This window comes from Leopardus geoffroyi, chromosome X, assembly GCF_018350155.1.
Source record: "Leopardus geoffroyi isolate Oge1 chromosome X, O.geoffroyi_Oge1_pat1.0, whole genome shotgun sequence".
Lineage (NCBI taxonomy): Eukaryota > Metazoa > Chordata > Mammalia > Carnivora > Felidae > Leopardus > Leopardus geoffroyi.
The window spans coordinates 42,029,614-42,049,997 of NC_059343.1; the positions used below are offsets into that span (position 1 = coordinate 42,029,614).

The 20,384-nt window shown below is 38.2% G+C and overlaps 1 long non-coding RNA gene across 1 annotated transcript; it reads right to left on the reverse strand.

Annotated features, from left to right (window-relative positions):
• Positions 1-1,426: 1,426 nt before the first annotated feature.
• Positions 1,427-12,233, reverse strand: LOC123595138. The gene is made up of 3 exons (XR_006711047.1): positions 12,195-12,233; positions 2,072-2,078; positions 1,427-1,528 (listed from the first exon to the last, which is right to left on the reverse strand). It is a non-coding gene; the product is annotated as an uncharacterized LOC123595138 (long non-coding RNA).
• Between the last annotated feature and the right edge of the window lie 8,151 nt (positions 12,234-20,384).

Here is a 20,384-nt window from a genome sequence, read left to right on the forward strand (position 1 = left end):
GGGCATATCAAACAAGCACTATAGCCAACCTGAAAGAGCTTGCAATGGCCATAGGTGGAACAATTTGAACCAGAAAATAATGATACTATTAGATTATAACCCATAGAATAAAATAAATGAGTCCAAATTGATGTAAATAACTAATTGAATAAATAAATGAGGGGAAAGAGGCAACTTTTACTTACAGAATAATTCTAATTAATAAATGTGAAAAGAATGAGATCAGAAAAGCGCTATTAGATTGTTGCAGACAAGATCCATACATAGGTACTAAAATTAGTAGGTGAAAGTTTGATGAGAAACAATGTATTTGCATAGTCTCAACATATCTTCCCCAAGCTATTTATTAATTACAAAGGGAAAATAGTAACTTTATGGTTTAGAAACCTGGCAGATACGCCTGGGTTAACCAACTGATCAAAGTCAACATCACCGGTAAAATGACCTTGATGTTACATGTGTCCTAATATGCAGCACTGAGAAGGGCACATAACTTCTGTAGTATTCTTGTCAAAAATGTGTAGCCTCAGGGCACCTGAGTGCCTTAGTCCATTGAGTGTCGACTTCAGCTCAGGTCATGATCTCACAGTCTGTGGGTTCAAGCCCCCCGTCAGGCTCTGTGCTGACAGCTCAGAGCCTGGAGCCTGCGTGGGATTCTGTATCTCCCTCTCTCTCTGCCCCTCCCCTGTTCACGTTCTCTCTCTCTCTGTCTTTCAAAATAAGTAAAACATAAAAAAATGTAAAAATGTGTAGCCTCAGTAAAGGCCATACATGAAAAACTCACAGCCAACATCATCCTTAATGGAGAAAAACTGAGGGCTTTTCTTCTAAGGTCAAACACAAGACAAAGATGTCCATTCTCACTACTTTTATTTAACATAGTCCTGAAAGTCCTAGCAACACCAATCAGAAAACAAAAAGAAATGAAAGGATGTAAGGCAGAAGTAAAACTGTCACTATTTGCAGATGACATGATACTATGTATAGAAAACCCTAAAGACTCCACCAAAAAACTGCAAAAACTGATAAAAGAAATCAGCAAAGTTGCAGGATATAAAATCAATGTGCAGAAATCTGTTGCATTTCTATACACCAATAATGAATCAGCAGAAAGAGAAATTAAGAAAACAATCCCATTTGCAATTGCACATAAAATAATAGGGTACCTAGGAATAAATCTAACCAAAGAGGTGAAAAACCTATACTCGTAAAAGCATAAAACATTGATGAAAGAAATTGAAGATGACACAAAGACATAGAAAGAATTTTTATGCTTGTGGATTGGAAAAACAAATATTATTAAAATGTCTATACTACCCAAAGCAATCTACAGATTTAATGCAATCCTTATCAAAATACCAACAGCAGTTTTCAGAGAACTAGAACAAAAAATCCTAAAATTTGTATGAAACCACAAAAGACCCCAAATAGCCAAAGCAATCTTGAAAAAGAAAAGTGAAGCTGGTGGCATCACAATTCCAGACTTCAAGTTATATTACAAAGCTGTAGTAATATAAACAGTATGGTACTCCACAAAAGTAGAACAGAATAGAAAATCCAGAAATAAGTCCACAATTACATGGTCAATTAATCTTCAACAGAGCAAGAAAAAATATCCAATTGTGCTGGGAAAACTGGGCAGCACCATGCAAAAGAATGAATCTGGACCATTTCTTTGGCAGTAACTTCTTTGACGTTGGCTATAGTAACTTCTTTCTATATATGTCTCCAGAGGCAAGGGAAACAAACGCAGAAATAAGCTATTGGGACTTCAAAATAAAAGGCTTCTGCACAGTGAAGGAAACAATCAACAAAACTAAAAGGCACGTTTAGAATGGGAGAAGATATTTGCAAATGACATATCTGATAAAGGGTTAGTATCCAAACTCTATAAAGAACTTCTCAAACTCCGACACCAAATAAACAGATAATTCAGTTTAAAAAATGGGCAGAAGACACGAATGGACATTTTTTCAAAGAAGACATCCAGATGGCCAACAGACACATGAAAAGACGCTCAACATCACTCATCATCAGGGAAATACAAATCATAAGTACAATAAGATATCACCTCACACCTGCCAGAATGGCTAAAAATCAACAACACAAGAAACAACAGGCATTGGTGAAGATGTGGAGGAAAAAGAACACTCATGCACTGTTGGTGAGAATGCAAACTAGTGAAGCCACTGTTGAAAACAGGATGGAGGTTCCTCAAAAAGTTAAAAATACAACTACCTAATGATCCAGCAATTGTACTACTGGGTATTTACCCAAAGAATACAACAACACTAATTCAAAGAGATACATGCATCCCTATGTTTATAGCAGCATTATTTACAACAGCCACGATATGGAAGCAGACCAAATGCCTAGATGAATGGATAAAAAAGATATGGTATGTATGGGTGTGTGTGTGTGTGTGTGTGTGTGTGTGTGTGTGTGTGTGTAATATTATTCAGCCATAAAAAGAATGAAATCTTGCCATTTGCAATGACATGGATGGAGCTAGTGAGTAGAATGCTAAGTTAAATAAACCAGTCAGACAAAGACAAATACCAAATGACTTCACTCATACATGGAATTTAAGAAACAAAACAAAAAGAAAAGAGGAAAAGAGAGACAAATCAAGAAACAGACTCATTTTTTTTGTTTTGTTTTAGAGAGAGAGAGAGGGAGAGAGAGAGAATCTTAAGCAGGCTCCATGCTCAGCATGGAGCCCGATGTGGGGCTTGATCTCATGACCATGAAATCATGACCTGAGCTGAAATCAACAGTCAGATGCTTGACTGAACCACCCAGGTGCCCCAAGAAGTGGACTCTTAACTATAGAGAACAAACTGATGATTACCAGAGGTGAGGTGGGGGGGGGGGGGAATGTGTTAAATAGGTGATGGGGATTAAGGAATGTACTTGTGATGAGCGCCCAATGAGGTATGTAAGTGTTGAATTAGTATACTGTACACCTGAAACTAATATAACACTGTATGTTAACTAACTGGAATTAAAATATAAGCAAAAAAATTGTAGCTTCAACCTAATAACAAGAAAACATAAAACCAACCATACTGAGGGACATCCTGCAAAATAGCTGACCAGTACTCTTCAAAAGTGTCAAGGCCATGAAAGACAATTAAAGATTAAGGGGCTGAACAGAGTGGATGACACAATAAAGCTGTGAAAACTAAATTACCATGGGGTGTCTTGGATTGTTTCCTGGAACTGAAAAGGAACATTAGTGGAAGAACTGGTGAAATCTGAATAAAGTCTTTAGGTCAAGTAATGATATTGTTCTAACGTTGATTTCTAGTTTTGATAATTATATCAATGATTATATAAAATGATTATGCAATGTGTTAACATGAGCAATATGCAATATGTTAATATGAAAGGAAACTAGGTGAAGGGAATAGAAGAACTCTCTGTACTATTTTTTCAACTTTTTTCTGTCTAAAATTATTTCAGGGGTGCCTAAATGGCTCAGTTGGTTAAGTGTCCAGCTCTTGATTTCAGCTCAGGTCATGACCCTGCAGCTTGTGAGATCCAGCCCCACGTTGGGCTCTCAGAGTATAATGCTAAGTGAAATAAGCCATTCAGAGAAAAACAAATACCATATGATTTCACTCATAAGAAACAAAATAAACAGAAGGGAAAAGAAAAGACAAACCAAAACCCAGACTCTTAACTACAGAGAACAAATAAATGGTTACCAGAGGTGAGGTTAGTGGGGGGATGGGTGAAATAGGTGAAGGAGATTAAGAGTACACTTATCTTGATAAGTAATGAATACTATATGGAATTGTCAAATCAGTATATTGTATACCTGAAACTAATATACCACTGTATATTAACTACACATAAATAAATAAGTTAATAAGTAAGTAAATAAATAAATAAATAACAGTTTCAGTAGAAACAGAAAAAAAAAACTTTTTTAAAGTGTGAGGGGTGCCTGGGTAGCTCAGTCGGTTAAGTGTCTGATTCTTGATTTCAGCTCAGATCATGATCTCACGATTTGTGACATTGAGCCCCGCATCAGGCTCTGTGCTGAAAGTGAGGAAGCTGTTTGGGATTCTCTCTCCACCTCTCACTGCCCCTCCCTCACTTGTGCATGAACTCTCTCTCTCTCTCAAAATAAATAAACGTTTATAAAAACAATAAAATATTTCAAAACAAATGGTTAAAGTTTATGAATGATCATGATCAAAAAAGTAAAAGATGTAGAATTGTTGGTCTCATAGTAAGTATATGGTTAACTTTATAAGAAACTGTGGAACTAGTTTCCAAGGTGGTTATACCATCTCACACTCCCACCAGGAACTTATGGGAGTTCCAGCTGCTCCACATCTTCACCAACAGTGGGTATATCAATGTATATTGTGGTAGTCAGCTTCTAAGATGGCCCCAATGATACCACCTTCTAGTATTTACTCCCTTGTATAATCCTCTCCCCGCGAGTGAGGCTAGACTTATCAATTCACTTGTAATGAAGAGAATTCAGCAAAAGTGATGGAATGTCACTCCCAAGATTAAGTTATAAAAGATTGTGGCATCCATGTTGGGCACTCTATCTTGTATCACTTATACTGACAAAAGAAAAATTCCGTGTTTTGAGCAGTCCTATGTTTTAAGCTGCTGAATTATGGGTAATTTGTTACTCAGCTATAAATAACTAACACACATATCCAAACCACATTAAGGTATTATCCTTCAACTGTGATATGGTGGGGGGAGGGGGAAGGTTGATGATGGAATGGGGACACAGGCACTCTCATACAGTGATGTTATAAGTATAGGGGCGCCTGGGTGGCGCAGTCGGTTAAGCGTCCGACTTCAGCCAGGTCACGATCTCGCGGTCCGTGAGTTCGAGCCCCGCGTCAGGCTCTGGGCTGATGGCTCAGAGCCTGGAGCCTGTTTCCGATTCTGTGTCTCCCTCTCTCTCTGCCCCTCCCCTGTTCATGCTCTGTCTCTCTCTCTGTCCCAAAAATAAATAAACGTTGAAAAAAAAAATTTTATAAGTATAAAATAAAAATAGTAGAGCTCTTATGGGGCTCATTTAGTACTTTAAAAATGGAGAAGTATTTACCTTTGAGAAATTCCACTTCTAAGAATTTATTAGAGACATATGATGTAAAACATATGTTTATATACATATGATCATGTAAATGTGTGTGTGTGTGTGTGTGTGTGTGTGTGTGTGTGTCAAAAGAATGAGAAGATAAGCTACAGGCTGGACTGGGAGAAAATATTTCCGAAGGATACCTGATAAAGGATTATTATCCAAAATATACAAAGAACTCTTAAACTCAGCAATAAGAAAACAAAGAACTCAATTTAAAAAAAAAGGGTTAGAGAGGGAGGGAGCCAAAACATAAGAGATTCTTAAAAACTGAGAACAAACTGAGGGTTGATGGGGGGTGGGAGGGAGGGGAGGGTGGGTGATGGGTATTGAGGAGGGCACCTGTGGGGATGAGCACTGGGTGTTGTATAGAAACCAATTTGACAATAAATTTCATATTTAAAAAAATAAATAAAAATGGGCAGAAGAGCTCTCTCTCTCCCTTTCCCCCTACATGCATAGCATCCCCTACTATCAACATCCCCCATCAGAGTAGTACCTTTGTTAAAATTGATGAACCTACATTAACATCATCACCCCATAGTTTATGTTTGAGTTCACTCTTGGTGTTGTACATTCTATGGGTTTTGAAAAATGTATAATGGCATGTATCTGCTATTACAGTATCATACAAAATAGTTTTGGTGTCTTAAAAGTCTTCTGTGCTCCACATATTTATGATTCCCTACCTCCTATCCCCTGGCAACGACTGTTTTTTGTTTGCTTTTTTTGTCTTGTTTTTTTGTTGTTGTTGCTGTTTGTTTGTTTTTGCTGCTTTCATAGTTTCCCTTTTTCCAGAATGTCATATAGTTGGAATAATACAGTATGTAGCCTTTTCAGATTGATTTCTGTCACTTAGTAATATGCAGTTAAGGTCTTCCCATGTCTTTTCATGCTTTTTAGCTTATTTCTTTTTCATAGTAAATAATATCCCAATGGGGTGCCTGGGTGGCTCAGTCGGTTAAGCGTCCGACTTTGGCTCAGGTCACGATCTCATAGTTTGTGGGTTTCAGCCCCATGTTGGACACTGTGCTAACAGCTCAGAGCCTGGAGCCTGCTTCGGATTCTGTGTCTCCCTCTCTCTCTCTGCCCCTTCCCTGCTCACGCTCTCTCTCTCAAAAATACATAAACATTTTTTTTTAATGTAAATAAATAAATAAATAAATAAAATCCCATTGTCTAGATATACCACAGTTTACCTATCCATTCACCTACTGAAAGACATCTTGGTTGCTTCCAAGTTTTGACACTTGTAAATAAGGCTACTACAAACAACTATGTGTAGGTTTTCATATGGATACAAGTTTTCAAGTTATTTGGATAAATACCAAGGAGTGCAATTTTTGGATCATGTGGTAAGAGTATGTTCAGTTTTATAAGAAACCACCAAACTCGGGGCGCCTGGGTGGCGCAGTCGGTTAAGCGTCCGACTTCAGCCAGGTCACGATCTCGCGGTCCGTGAGTTCGAGCCCCGCGTCAGGCTCTGGGCTGATGGCTCAGAGCCTGGAGCCTGTTTCCGATTCTGTGTCTCCCTCTCTCTCTGCCCCTCCCCCGTTCATGCTCTGTCTCTCTCTGTCCCAAAAATAAAATAAACGTTGAAAAAAAAAAAAAAAAAGAAACCACCAAACTGTCTTCCAAAGTGGCTGTACCATTTGCATTCCTACCACTAATAAATGAGAGTTCATGTTGCTCACCAACATTTTGTGTTGTCAGTGATTTGGATTTTTACCATTTTAATAGGTGTGTAATTGTATCCCATTGTTGTTTTAATTTGTAATCCCCTAATGACATATGACATGGAGTATTTTGTCATGCTTATTTATCATCTGTATATATTCTTTGGCGAGGTGTCTATTCAGGTCTTTTGCCCATTTTTCTTTTTTTTTATTATTCCTTTGCCCATTTTTAAGTTTATTTATTTATTTTGAGAGAGCTAGAGATAGAACGGGGGAGGGGCATGAAGAGAGGGAGAGAGAGAATCCCAAGCAGGCTCCTCACTTTCAGCACAGAGTCTGATGCAGGGCTCAATGTCACAAACCATGAGATCATGACCTGAGCTGAAATCAAGAATCACTTAACCGACAGAGCCACCCAGGCACCCCTCACACTTTTAAGAAAAGGTTTTTTCTGTTTCTAATGAAACTGCTTTATTTATTTATTTATTTATTTATTTATTTATGTGTGGTTAATATACAGTGTTATATTAGTTTCAAGTATACAATATGCTTATTCAACAATTTTATATATTATTCATTACTCATCAAGATAAGTGTACTCTTAATCCCCTTCACCTATTTCACCCATCCCCCCACTAACCTCACCTCTGGTAACCATTTATTTGTTCTCTGTAGTTAAGAGTCTGGTTTTTGGTTTGTCTCTTCTTTTCCCTTTTGTTTATTTTCTTTCTTAAATTCTACATATGAGTAAAATCATATGGTATTTGTCTTTCTCTACCTGGCTTATTTCACTTAGCATATACTCTCTAGTTCCATCTATGTTGTTGCAAATGGCAAGATTTCATTCTTTTTTAAGCCTGAATAATATTCCATTGAATATATATACCACTTCTTCTTTATCCATTCATCTATCAATGGACACTTGGGCTGTTTCCATAATTTGGCTATTGTAAATAATGCTGCAATAAATTCAGGGGTGTATGTATCCTTTCAGGGGTGTATGTATCCTTTCAAATTAGTGTTTCATTTTCTTTAGGTAAATACCCAGTAGTGTGATTACTGAATCATAGGGTAGTTCTATTTTTAATTTTTTGAGGAACCCCGTCAACAGTTGCACAAAGGTTCCCTTTTCTTCACATCCTTGCCAACACTTGTTGTTTCTTGTGTTTTTGATTTTAACATTTCTGACAGGTGTGAGGTATATAAAAACAGTAAGGGAGGCAAACCATAAGAGACTCTTAAATGCAGAGAACAAACAGAGGGTTGCTGGAGGGAGGTGGGTGAGGGGATGGGTTAAATGGGTGATGGACATTAAGGAGGGCACTTTTGGGGATGAACACTGGGTATCCTATGTAAGAGATGAGACACTGGATTCTACTCCTGGAGCCAAGACTACATTGTATGTTAACTCACTTTGAATTTAAATTCAAAAAAGAAACAACCTTATAAAAATAGACCTTTTAAAATGCAGTTTTATGTTCACAACAAAACTTAGAGGAAGCTACAGATTTCTCTGTAGCCCATTCTCTGTCTCCTCTCTCTCTGCCCCTCCTCCCTCTCTCTCTCTCCCTCTCTCTCTCTCAAAAATAAACTATAAAAAAGTGTGCATGTGGACTGCAAAAATAAAAAATAAAAATCTATTAAATAATAACATATGGAAAGAGTTATGTTGTAGTATTGTCTGTACTACTAGAAGACTAGTAATAACTCAATTGTTCATCAATAGAAATAAAATATGGTGATATGCACACTGGAATACATTGAAATAACAAAACCATGTATATATTCATAGGCAGATCTTCAGAATATATTGAGAATAGAAGACCAAACTAGGTATAGAACAGTATATATAGCATGCTAAATTATGTGTGAGAAAAGGGGTTAAGTAAAAATATATATTGGTATTGCTTATATTTGCAAAAAGAAAACCAAGTAAACCAACAAGCGAATTAAATAAATTTTTGCTAAAACCTAGACATGTGTGTGAAAGTGTGCACACACACTCACACACATGGGTGGGAGTGGGACTTCTTAATTTATATATTGTTATATCACTTTGATTTCTGAACCATGTAAATTTATTACCAAATCTTAAATAGGTATATTTATGAAAAATAAAATAAAAACATAACCCTGGAGGAGAGAAGAAGCTGTTTGAGTTCTGAATACACTCCCTACTGTCAGTTTCCCACTCAGGTAGGTTATACACATACGTTCTAGAGATAATTAAGCCGCAAGAATGGTTCACATGAGCAGCCCCACCCAGGCCACAATTCCGTGTTGTTGGATTGCCTGATGTTTGTGGAGAAACAAAGCTCTAACAGAGAGGGGGCCATTGTATTTAGGGCACCAGACTCAGTGTTCCTTCTTCCACTGGAGCAGTTTCAATCCCCTCCCCATCCTATATGCCTCAGAGAATTAACAGATGTAAATGTTCCCTGAAATGCAGCCTTGTCTCCTACTGGAGGTAGATGCAAGCTGGGCTGGAGGAAGTCATTCCTCGACTTCCTCACTTTGTTCCTCCAAAGCCCTCAATATGGACCACACATTCTTTCTGACCTCTGCTTTGCTCCTGGTTCTGTCCATTAGCACTCATGCACCCCAAGTCCCTTTAATATGACTTGGACTTGTGTAATTCTGGATAAACTCCTGAAAATTCCCTACCATGGGTATCACAACAAGGGGTTCTAGAAGGGCCATAAATACCATCTCTTGATGTGGCTGCATGGGAGGAGCTTGGGAAGTGGTTCTATAACTATCTTCCGGAGATTTTGAAATGAAGAAATCTTGAATCTGTGAATGCTTGATCCATTTCTGCCTCTACAGTGTTGTGGCTTGTTTGTTGGTCAAAACCTCCATCACTCAGGCAATATGGTATTACCCTATAAACTTCAACAGAGCTATTTACATACTTTTTTCATACATATCTCCCACCAGAACACAGTCACCTCAACTCTGTTCTTGTGGAGGGAGTAAGGTGGATCCCTGGGGCTTAATAGGTCCTGGTGAACTGCAAGCATTCAGTCCCTCACCCCATAAACTCTCCTCAGTTCCAATGTTCCTCATTCCCTTGAAAACAATCAAGGCCCCTCAAGGGACTAGACCTCTGGTTTGCGGAAACACCTGAAAATAAAGAGAAATGTGATCATGTCTATAAAAGGACATACCCCAGCATGATACTTCTCATTGCAGATGAGTCCACAAATTCCATTCACTTGCCCTCCATTGTCTCTGTAAACAACTCTCCCACTTGCCCCACTATACCAGTATAAGTACCTGGGATGCCCTTTTAGGCATGTCCAGATCCCAGGACAGAGTTTGAAGGACCAGCCAACCATGGCTATATTTACACCCATCCACACCCCACGATGTTCTGATCAGCATAGCCAGGCTCCGAAGTTGAACCCTCAGAAACAGACACTTTGTGCTGACCATTGGGATATAGCCTTTGTTCCCTTCAGATTCTTTTAGGAATAAGGTTTCGAATCCTTTCTATTATCCTTTTTGTAATCCTAAATTTTATTTGGGAATATCTATATGAAGTAATGATATACAGTCTCTTAAAATGTATATTTCTTCACTCTGTTCCACCTAAAAAGAACTGGAAATGATGAACAATCCAGAGCCATGAGAACACCTAGCAACCCAGATTGTGGGCTCAAATACCATCTCCCACCTAAAGGAACAGCTCCTGGAGAAATGTCTGATTTTCAGGTCTGGGGTAGCAAAGATATATATGATAAACCTGGAACCTGAAACATCAGAAAGCAGAGAAGCTATCAAAGAGTGCTAATTCATGCCAAACAGACCCAGGAGCCAACCCAAACAGGCTCCTATTGGCCAAAGGTGGGACACCTATGTAGCAGTAAATAACTGCAATGGATTGAAATATATCAAATATGGTTTTTTATTATTTAAAAAAATTTTAATGTTTTTATTTATTTTTTAGATTTTAATTTTTATTTATTTTTTAAACACAACTTATTAACAAATTGTCTTTCATACAACACCCAGTGCTCATCCCAACAAGTGCCCTCCTCAATGCCCATCACCCATTTTGCCCTCTCCCCCACCCCAGCTCCAAAGTTGAACACTCAGAGACACCCTCAGTTTGTTGTCTGTATTTAAGAGTCTCTTGTGGTTTGCTTCCCTCCCTCTCTGTTTGTAACTATTTTTCCCCTTCTCTTCCCCCATGGTCTTCTGTTAAGTTAGTATTACATCTTTAGAGGATGCAAGATAATCATCTCATTATTTAATAATTGACCAAAAAAAGAATCAAACATTTATCCTGACCTTTTTATGTGAACTGTACTTCAGCACAGCCAGATAAAGAAAAAAAGATAGAATTGAAATTCACCATTGTCAACTTCTAACGAATTAATGGATCTAGGAAATAATCATCAACAGGTGATACTATTACAACAAGAGAAAAACTGGTCAACATGTTCCTTCTGTAATGGTCTTCTGTGTTGTGGTCTTGCCAAAAAAAGAAAAATATAATTTGCATGTGACCAACCCCTAAATATAACTATCAATTTATAGGAAATTAAAAATATAAAAGAATATGTTTGACAACATCATGGGGATATAATCAGCAAAATCCAGACTATGGGAAATAGTACAGGATAAATGACCTGGGTTTTTCAATAACAATTAAAATGTAAGAAAAGCTATTTTAGAGGAGACTCTATAGATTAAATGCACATAAAAATTATTAGACATTTACAATATATACCCCTTGTAGGGTGTAGACCCTATGATGACCTTATGATTCCTGACACCTGGTATTCATGCCCTTTATAATTTGTGAGTGTGGACAGGACCTGTGACTTGCTTCTAGTCAATAGAATATGGCAAAGGTGGGGCGCCTGGGTGGCTCAATTGGTTAAGTATCTGACTCTTGATTTTCAGCTCAGGTCATGATTGACACAGGGTTGAGCCCTGTGTCATGCTCTGCACTGACAGCATGGAGACTTCTTGGAATTCTCTCTCCCTTTCTCTCTGCCTCTCCCTCACTCTCCCTCAAAATAAATGAATAAACACTTTAAAAAGAATATGGCTTTACAACGTTGTATTAGAGGCTAAAGTCTGGGATTGTGATGCCTCCCGCTTTGGTTTTTTTCTTCAATATTACTTTGGCTATTGGGGTCTTTTGTAGTTCCATAAAAATTTTAGGATTGTTTGTTCCAGCTTTGAGAAGAATGCTGGTACAGTTTTGATTGGGATTGCATTGAATGGGTAGATTGCTTTGGGTAGTATTGACATTTTAACAATATTTATTCTTCCAATCCATGAGCATGGAATGTTTTTCCATTTCTTTGTGTCTTCTTCAGTTTCCTTCATAAGCTTTCTATAGTTTTCAGCATACAGAACTCATCAAGACAGTATGGTATTGGCACAAAAACAGACACATAGACCAATGGAATAGAATAGAGAACCCAGAATTGGGCTCACAAATGTATGGCCAACTAATCTTTGACAAAGCAGGAAAGGACACCCAATGGAAAAAAGACAGTCTCTTTAGCAAATGGTGCCGGGAGAACTGGACAGCAAAATGCAGAAGAATGAAACTAGACCACTTTATTACACCATATACAAAAATAAACTCAAAATGGATGAAAGACCTAAATGTGAGACAGGAAACCATCAAAACCCTAGAGAAGAAAACAGGCAACAACCTGTTTTACCTCAGCCACAGCAATTTCCTTCTCTACACATCTCTTTGCAAAGGCAGGGAATTAAAAGCAAAAATGAACTATTGGGACCTCATCAAGATAAAAATCTTCTGCACTGCAAAGGAAACAATCAACAAAACTAAACGGCAACTGACGGAATGGGAAAAGATATTTGCAAATGACATATCAGATAAAAGGTTAGTATCCAAAATCTATAAAGAACTTACCAAACTCAACACCTGAAAAACAAATAATCCAGTGAAGAAATGGGCAGAAGACATGAATAGACACTTTTCCAAAGACATCCAGATGGCCAACAAGCACCTGAAAAGATGCTCAACATCACTCCTCATCAGGGAAATACAAATCAAAGCCACACTGAGATACCACCTCACACTGGTCAGAGTGGCTAAAATGAACAAATCAGGAAACTACAGATGCTGGTGAGGATGTGGAGAAACGGGAACCCCCTTGCACTGTTGGTGCGAATGCAAACTGCTGCAGCTGCTTTGGAAAACAGTGTGGAGGTTATTCAAAAAATTAAAAATGGAACTATCTTATGACCCAGCAATAGCACTACTAGGAATTTACCCAAGGAATACAGGAGTGCTGATGCATAGGGGCACATGTACCCCAATGTTTATAGCAGCGCTTTCAACAATAGCCAAATTATGGAAAGAACTTAAATGTCTCTCAACTGATGAATGGATAAAGAAGATGTGGTTTGTATATACAATGGAATACTACTTGGCAACGAGAAAGAATGAAGTCATGCCATTTGTAGCAACATGGATAGAACTGGAAGGTACTATGCTCAGTGCAATAAGTCAGTCAGAGAAGGATAGATATCATGTTTTCACTCATATGTGGATATTGAGAAACTTAACAGAAGACCATGGGGGAAGTGAAGGGGAAAAATAGTTACAAACAGAGAGGGAGGGAGGCAAACCACAAGACTGCTAAATACAGAAAACAAACTGAGGGTGGATGGGGGCGTGGGGGAGAGGGAAAATGGGTGATGGGCATTGAGGAGGGCACTTGTTAGGATGAGCACTGGGTGTTGTATGTAAGCCAATTTGACAATAAATTATATTTAAAAAAGAATATGGCAAAGGAGAGGGGATTTTGCACATGTAGATCAATTGATTTTTAGTTAATAAGGGCATATTACCCCATCTGTGCCTGCTTAATCATGTTAAAAATTCTAAAAGGGGGACTGGGCCCTCCCTGAGGTCAGAGACTCTCTAACTATGGGTAGCTTTGAAGAAATAAATGTCATAAGGTGACTATAATAGAGAAGCCCACATGGCAAGGAAATATGGGCAGCCCCTAGGAGCTGAGGTAAAGGGAGAAATACATAATTCAACAATAATAAGTGGAGATTTCAATACCTCACTTTCTTTTTTTTTCAATATATGAAGTTTATTGTCAAATTGGTTTCCATACAACACCCAGTGCTCATCCCAAAAGGTGCCCTCCTCAATACCCATCACCCACCCTCTCCTCCCTCCCACCCCCCATCAACCCTCAGTTTGTTCTCAGTTTTTAACAGTCTCTTATGCTTTGGCTCTCTCCCACTCTAACCTCTTTTTTTTTTTTTCCTTACCCTCCCCCATGGGTTTCTGTTAAGTTTCTCAGGATCCACATAAGAGTGAAAACATATGGTATCTGTCTTTCTCTGTATGGCTTATTTCACTTAGCATCACACTCTCCAGTTCCATCCACGTTGCTACAAAGGGCCATATTTCGTTCTTTCGCATTGCCATGTAGTACTCCATTGTGTATATAAACCACAATTTCTTTATCCATTCATCAGTTGATGGACATTTAGGCTCTTTCCATAATTTGGCTATTGTTGAGAGTGCTGCTATAAACATTGGGGTACAAGTGCCCCTATGCATCAGTACTCCTGTATCCCTTGGATAAATTCCTAGCAGTGCTATTGCTGGGTCATAGGGTAGGTCTATTTTTAATTTTCTGAGGAACCTCCACACTGTTTTCCAGAGTGGCTGCACCAGTTTGCATTCCTACCAACAGTGCAAGAGGGTTCCCGTTTCTCCACATCCTCGCCAGCATCTATAGTCTCCTGATTTGTTCATTTTGGCCACTCTGACTGGCGTGAGGTGATATCTGAGTGTGGTTTTGATTTGTATTTCCCTGATGAGGAGCGACGTTGAGCATCTTTTCATGTGCCTGTTGGCCATCCGGATGTCTTCTTTAGAGAAGTGTCTATTCATGTTTTCTGCCCATTTCTTCACTGGGTTATTTGTTTTTCGGGTGTGGAGTTTGGTGAGTTCTTTATAGATTTTGGATACTAGCCCTTTGTCCGATATGTCATTTGCAAATATCGTTTCCCATTCCGTTGGTCGCCTTTTAGTTTTGTTGGTTGTTTCCTTTGCTGTGCAGAAGCTTTTTATCTTCATAAGGTCCCAGTAATTCATTTTTGCTTTTAATTCCCTTGCCTTTGGGGATGTGTCGAGTAAGAGATTGCTACGGCTGAGGTCAGAGAGGTCTGTTCCTGCTTTCTCCTCTAGGGTTTTGATGGTTTCCTGTCTCACATTCAGGTCCTTTATCCATTTTGAGTTTATTTTTGTGAATGGTGTCAGAAAGTGGTCTAGTTTCAACTTTCTGCATGTTGCTGTCCAGTTCTCCCAGCACCATTTGTTAAAGAGACTGTCTTTTTTCCATTGGATGTTCTTTCCTGCTTTGTCAAAGATGAGTTGGCCATATGTTTGTGGGTCTAGTTCTGGGGTTTCTATTCTATTCCATTAATACCTCACTTTCAATAATGGACAAAACAAGTAAGAAGAAGATCAACAAGGAAACAGAAGACATGAAGAACAATAAAAATCAATTAGATCAAAAGATATCTATAGAGCACTCCACTCAACAGTCTTAAACTACATGTTACACATGAAACATTCTCCAGAAGAGAGCATATGCTAGGCCATAAAGTAATCATCAGTGAAGTTAAAACAATTGAAATCATACAAAGTATTTACTGTGACCACAATGGAAAAAAATGGAAATCAATAGAAGAAACACTGGAAAATTCATAAATATGTGGAAATTACACAACACACTCTTAAACAATCAATGGGTCAAAGGAAAAAAATAAAAGTGAACTTAGAAAGTACTTTTAGGCAAATGAAAACAAAAACAAAATTTATGGGATGCAGTTAAGCAGTGCTTAGAGGGAAATGTACAAGCTGTAAATTCCTCTATTAAAAAATAAGAAAGATCTCAAATCAATAATCTAACCTTCCATCCTAACAAACTATAAAAAGAAGAACAAACACCAGAGCAACCAGAAGGAAGGAAATAAAAACCAGGAGGGGAAATTAATGAAATGGAGAATGAAAAACAATAAAAAAAAATACCTCAACGAAACCAAAAATTGTTCTTTAAAAAGGTCAAAAAACTTGAAAAGTTTCTAGCTAGATTGATCAAGAAAAAAAGAGAAAATATTCAAATTACTAAAATCAGGAATGAAATAAGGGGTATCATTACTGACCCCACAATAATAAAAAGGATCATAAGACACCACCGCTATGGACTGAATGTCCATATTGAAAGTCCAACAAAATTCATATGTTGAAATCCATTGCCCAATGTGATGGTATTTGGAGGTGGGGCATTTCGGAGGTGATGAGAGCATGTAGGCAGAGCCCTCGTAAATGGAATTAGTGCCTTTATAAAAGAGACCCCACAGAGATCTCTAGTCCCTTCCACCATGTGAGGTTACAATGAGAAAGCAAGGGCTCACCAGACACCAAATCTTTTGGTATCATGATCTTGGACTTCTCAGCCTCCAGAGCTTTGAGAAATAAATGTTTGTTGTTTATAAGCCACCCAGTTTATGGTATTTTGGTTATAGTAGCCTGAAGGGATTAGGACACCTATTAATAACTGTATGTCAACAAATGAGATAATTTAGATGAAATAGCCCAATTTCAAGAAAGACAGAAACTACCAAGATTGGTTCAATAAATAAACCAGGGGCACCTGGGTGGCTCAGTCAGTTAAGAATCCGACTTCAGCCCAGGTCATGATCTCACATTTTGCGAGTTCAAGCCCCGCTTTGGGCTCTGTGCTGACAGTGCAGAGCCTGAAGCTGGCTTCAAATTCTGAATGTCCCCATCTCTCTTCTTCCCCTCCCCCCCACTCTCTCTCTTTCTCTCTCTCTCTCTCAAAAATAAACATTAATAAATAAATAAATGAATAAATAAAATAGACCATAGCAGTATTAACTATAATAGCCAAATTATGGAAATAGCCCAAGTGTCCATCAACTGATGAATGGATAAAGATGTGGCATATATATATATATATATATATATATATATATATTACTCAGCCATACAAAAGAATGAAATCTTGCCATTTGCAACAACGTGGATGGAGCTAGAGTGTATTATGCTAAGTGAAAGAAATCAGTCAGAGAAAGACAAATACCATGATTTCATTCATACATGGAATTTACAAACGAGCAAGGGTAAAAAAAGAGAAAGAGAGGCCAACCAAGAAACAGACTTTAAACTACTGAGAAGAAACTGATGGTTACCAGAGGGGGGGTGGGTGTGGGGATGGACTAAATAGGTGATGGGGATTAAGGATGCACTTGTGATGAGTGCCAGGTGTTGTATGGAAGTGTTGAATCACTATATTGTACACTGAAAACTAATAATATACTGTACGTTAACGAACTGGAATTTAAATGGAAACTTTAAAAAAAGAAATAGACCATCTAGATTGGCCTATAACAAGCAAAATGATAGAATTTATAATTTTAAAACTTCCAACAAATGGTCTCATTGGTGAATTCTTGCAAACATTTAAAGAATTGTTACCAAAGTTCACAAGCTCATCCAAAAAATAGAAGAAGGGAAACACTTCCCAACTCACTCTATAAGGCTAGTATTACACTAATATCAAAACTAGATAAAGATACCACAAGAAAATAAAACTACAGACCAATAAACTTTATGAACATGCAAAAAATTGTCAACAAAATACTAGCAAAACAAATCCAGCAACATAAAAAAAGGATTATATACCATTGGGCAGGTGGGATTTTATGCAAGAAATGCAAGGTTGATTTAGCATGTGAAAATCAATGTAACAAATACACAAAATTAATAAAATAAAAGATTAAAAACCATATGGTCATCTCAGTAGACAGAGAAAAAGCATTTGACAAAATCCAATACCCTTTCAGGATAAAAACACCGAAAAACTAGGATCAGAAGTAATTTTCTCAGTGTAATAAGATCATCTACAAAAAATCCACAGTTAACATCACATTTAATGGTGAAAGACTGCTTTCTTCTCACTAAGATCAGGAACAAGACAAGGGTGTCTGTTCTCACCACTTAAATTGAACATTGTACTGGAAGTTATAGCCAGGGAAATTAGACAAGAAAAAGAAATAAAATGCAGCCAGGTTGGAAAGGAATAAGTAAAAATCTTTACTTTCCTATGACATGATTTTTTATATAAAATCCAAAGGGATCCACAAAAAAAAAAAAAACTTGTTGGAACTAATAATTTTTCTTTCAGCGGCAAGATACAACTTTATCTTATTATTGACAGCTCCCTGTGGTCTCCCTCTACTGCCTAAGTAAAAACAAATGTATACTTTTACTTGAACATAGCTATTGCTCTGAATTTAATCAATTGCTGGATCCATCATCTTCCACTCAACTCTTTCAATAGAATTCAATAGCTGTTCCTTTGAAAACTTCAGAAGGTCATATTCCTCTAACAAGTCCGTTCTGGTACTTAAGGTTCCCGTTATTAATCTAAACCTTCAGGCTTATAAGGATTGTACCCTAACCCCAAGTCAACAAAATGTTGCTTCTTAGGTCACTACAAATATTGGCAAATTCTAGTCCACCCAGAGCATTGAGAGTAGGCCAGATATGATAGCCAAGTTACTATCATCAAAGGCACTCCAGCCTGCTTTGCAGAAACTGTTTAATTCAACTGAGTTTTTCTACCATAAGGGACACAAAATTGGCTTATTCCTGTTCTAATAAATGATACTTACACTACACTTATGCCCCAATAGGGTACTACTTCTAACACAGACATTAGGCCTATATTTGCCTGCCACACACAAACCAGTATAAACTCTGGTATGACTGGGGATGGAAAATATCATTGCCCTTGATTCCTTAACGGCCACCCTAAGGCAGGCTGTATGAGGTTGCCAACACCTCTTGCTGAACCTGAATTAATGACATAGCTGGCTTGGATCCAGACTAGGAGTCTGGCTGCTGTCCCTCGTTCAGTGGGTCTGATTATTCTATTTGGAGTCATAACCATGGTCACTCCTATCTAATGTCACCTAAGACAAATAGAAAAGACTTCATCCAAGCCCTTATCAGTACAAATAACTGGGGCAACTGATGGTATGGCTTATGATTCTAAAAAAAAAAAAAATCCCTAGCTTGATACATGAAAGGTCAGGCAGTACAGTTGGGGGGGAACAGCTCTGCCATGGCAGCATGGCCAACTTGCACAGCTCCACATAGGCCACGCAGGAAAATGCTAGGCTGAAGTTTGACATGAGTCTTGGCAGAATGTCCTGCAGTTTTACCTGGAACATAGCAAGACAAGCAGTTTCATGAAAAGCTGCTGTGAAGCAGTTTCCCATCTGCCTCTCTACATTATGGGAGACCATCACAAGGCCATTTCTCATCCATCTCCCTGGTTTACTTGAGCACAGGACTTTGCTGTAACCTTCTGCATAAGTCCAGAAAACTTCTTGGCTGTAGTTTAGAGTTGGGACTTCAATGGAAGAATGTTTTTAATGTACCCAGGATTTGTTTTAATCATGCAAACATGGAGATTACTATCATGAAGAAAGATTTTTATATTCACAGATCCCTAGAAACAAGAGGCAGGGTATACCATGCAGGACCACATGGGGAAGCATCAGGGTCAGCCAGGAGGCAGAAGGAGTGAGAAGAAAATGTGGGTAAAAGCTTTTATTGTCGTTTCTGAGCGAAGTAACAGGCAAGGCAGGTGAAGCAGTCTTGCAATTGGCTAGCTTGAACAATTTCAGTGAGCACTGGGGCTTAAAAGCTGTCCCTAGCTGTCTGGTACCTGGCCATGGGGTGATCAGGGCAGGTGGAGAGAGCCAGGAGTGTGAGAACCCAATAAAGAATGTGGTTGGGGGTATGGACTATGGATTGGTTGGTTTGGATATGACAGGTACACTTGCAGGTCAGTTTTTTGCTATCTCCAGGAATTAGTTAACCGTTGGAGGGACAGGCCCTTCAGGGTCAGCAAGGCCCCAGGTGTCCAAACAACTACAGAAACAAAAAAATTGGTTGTTACACAGAGCTACCCATGCTGCCTGTCATCTGGCTCCTCCCATTTGGTATCATTCTGTGGGACAAGAGATATGGAGAGCTGACACCAAGCTGATCTTGCTTTTGCTGTGTCTATAAGTAATAAACTATGAGAATGAATTTGGGTTTGTTGTCTACTTACTGGCTTAATATGAAAGTATGATGAGCCAACCTAACAGCTGCAGTAGTGATCCTTGTGGCCCTGTTAGTCACTGCACTACTGTTAATGGACTTATTAATTCACAGAAGTTTTCCAACAAATGAAGCAGCTCATCACCTGATGGTACCTACTGATTGACAAGCCTCATCCATGCCATGGAGTTTCCAATCAGCTTTATATTGAGTCATAATGAAAGGACCTCTAGACATTTGAGAAACATCTCCAACATGAAATACAGAGAGCAAATAGACATTTTTAAAAGGAACTCAGAGGAAATAGAGACAATATAAAGAGCAGAAACAGGAATAAGGAACTATGAACAAAAATAAGAGAATTTGGGGAATTAAATACATGTAAAATCAAATATAAAATTAGTCAATAGAATGAATGAAAGAT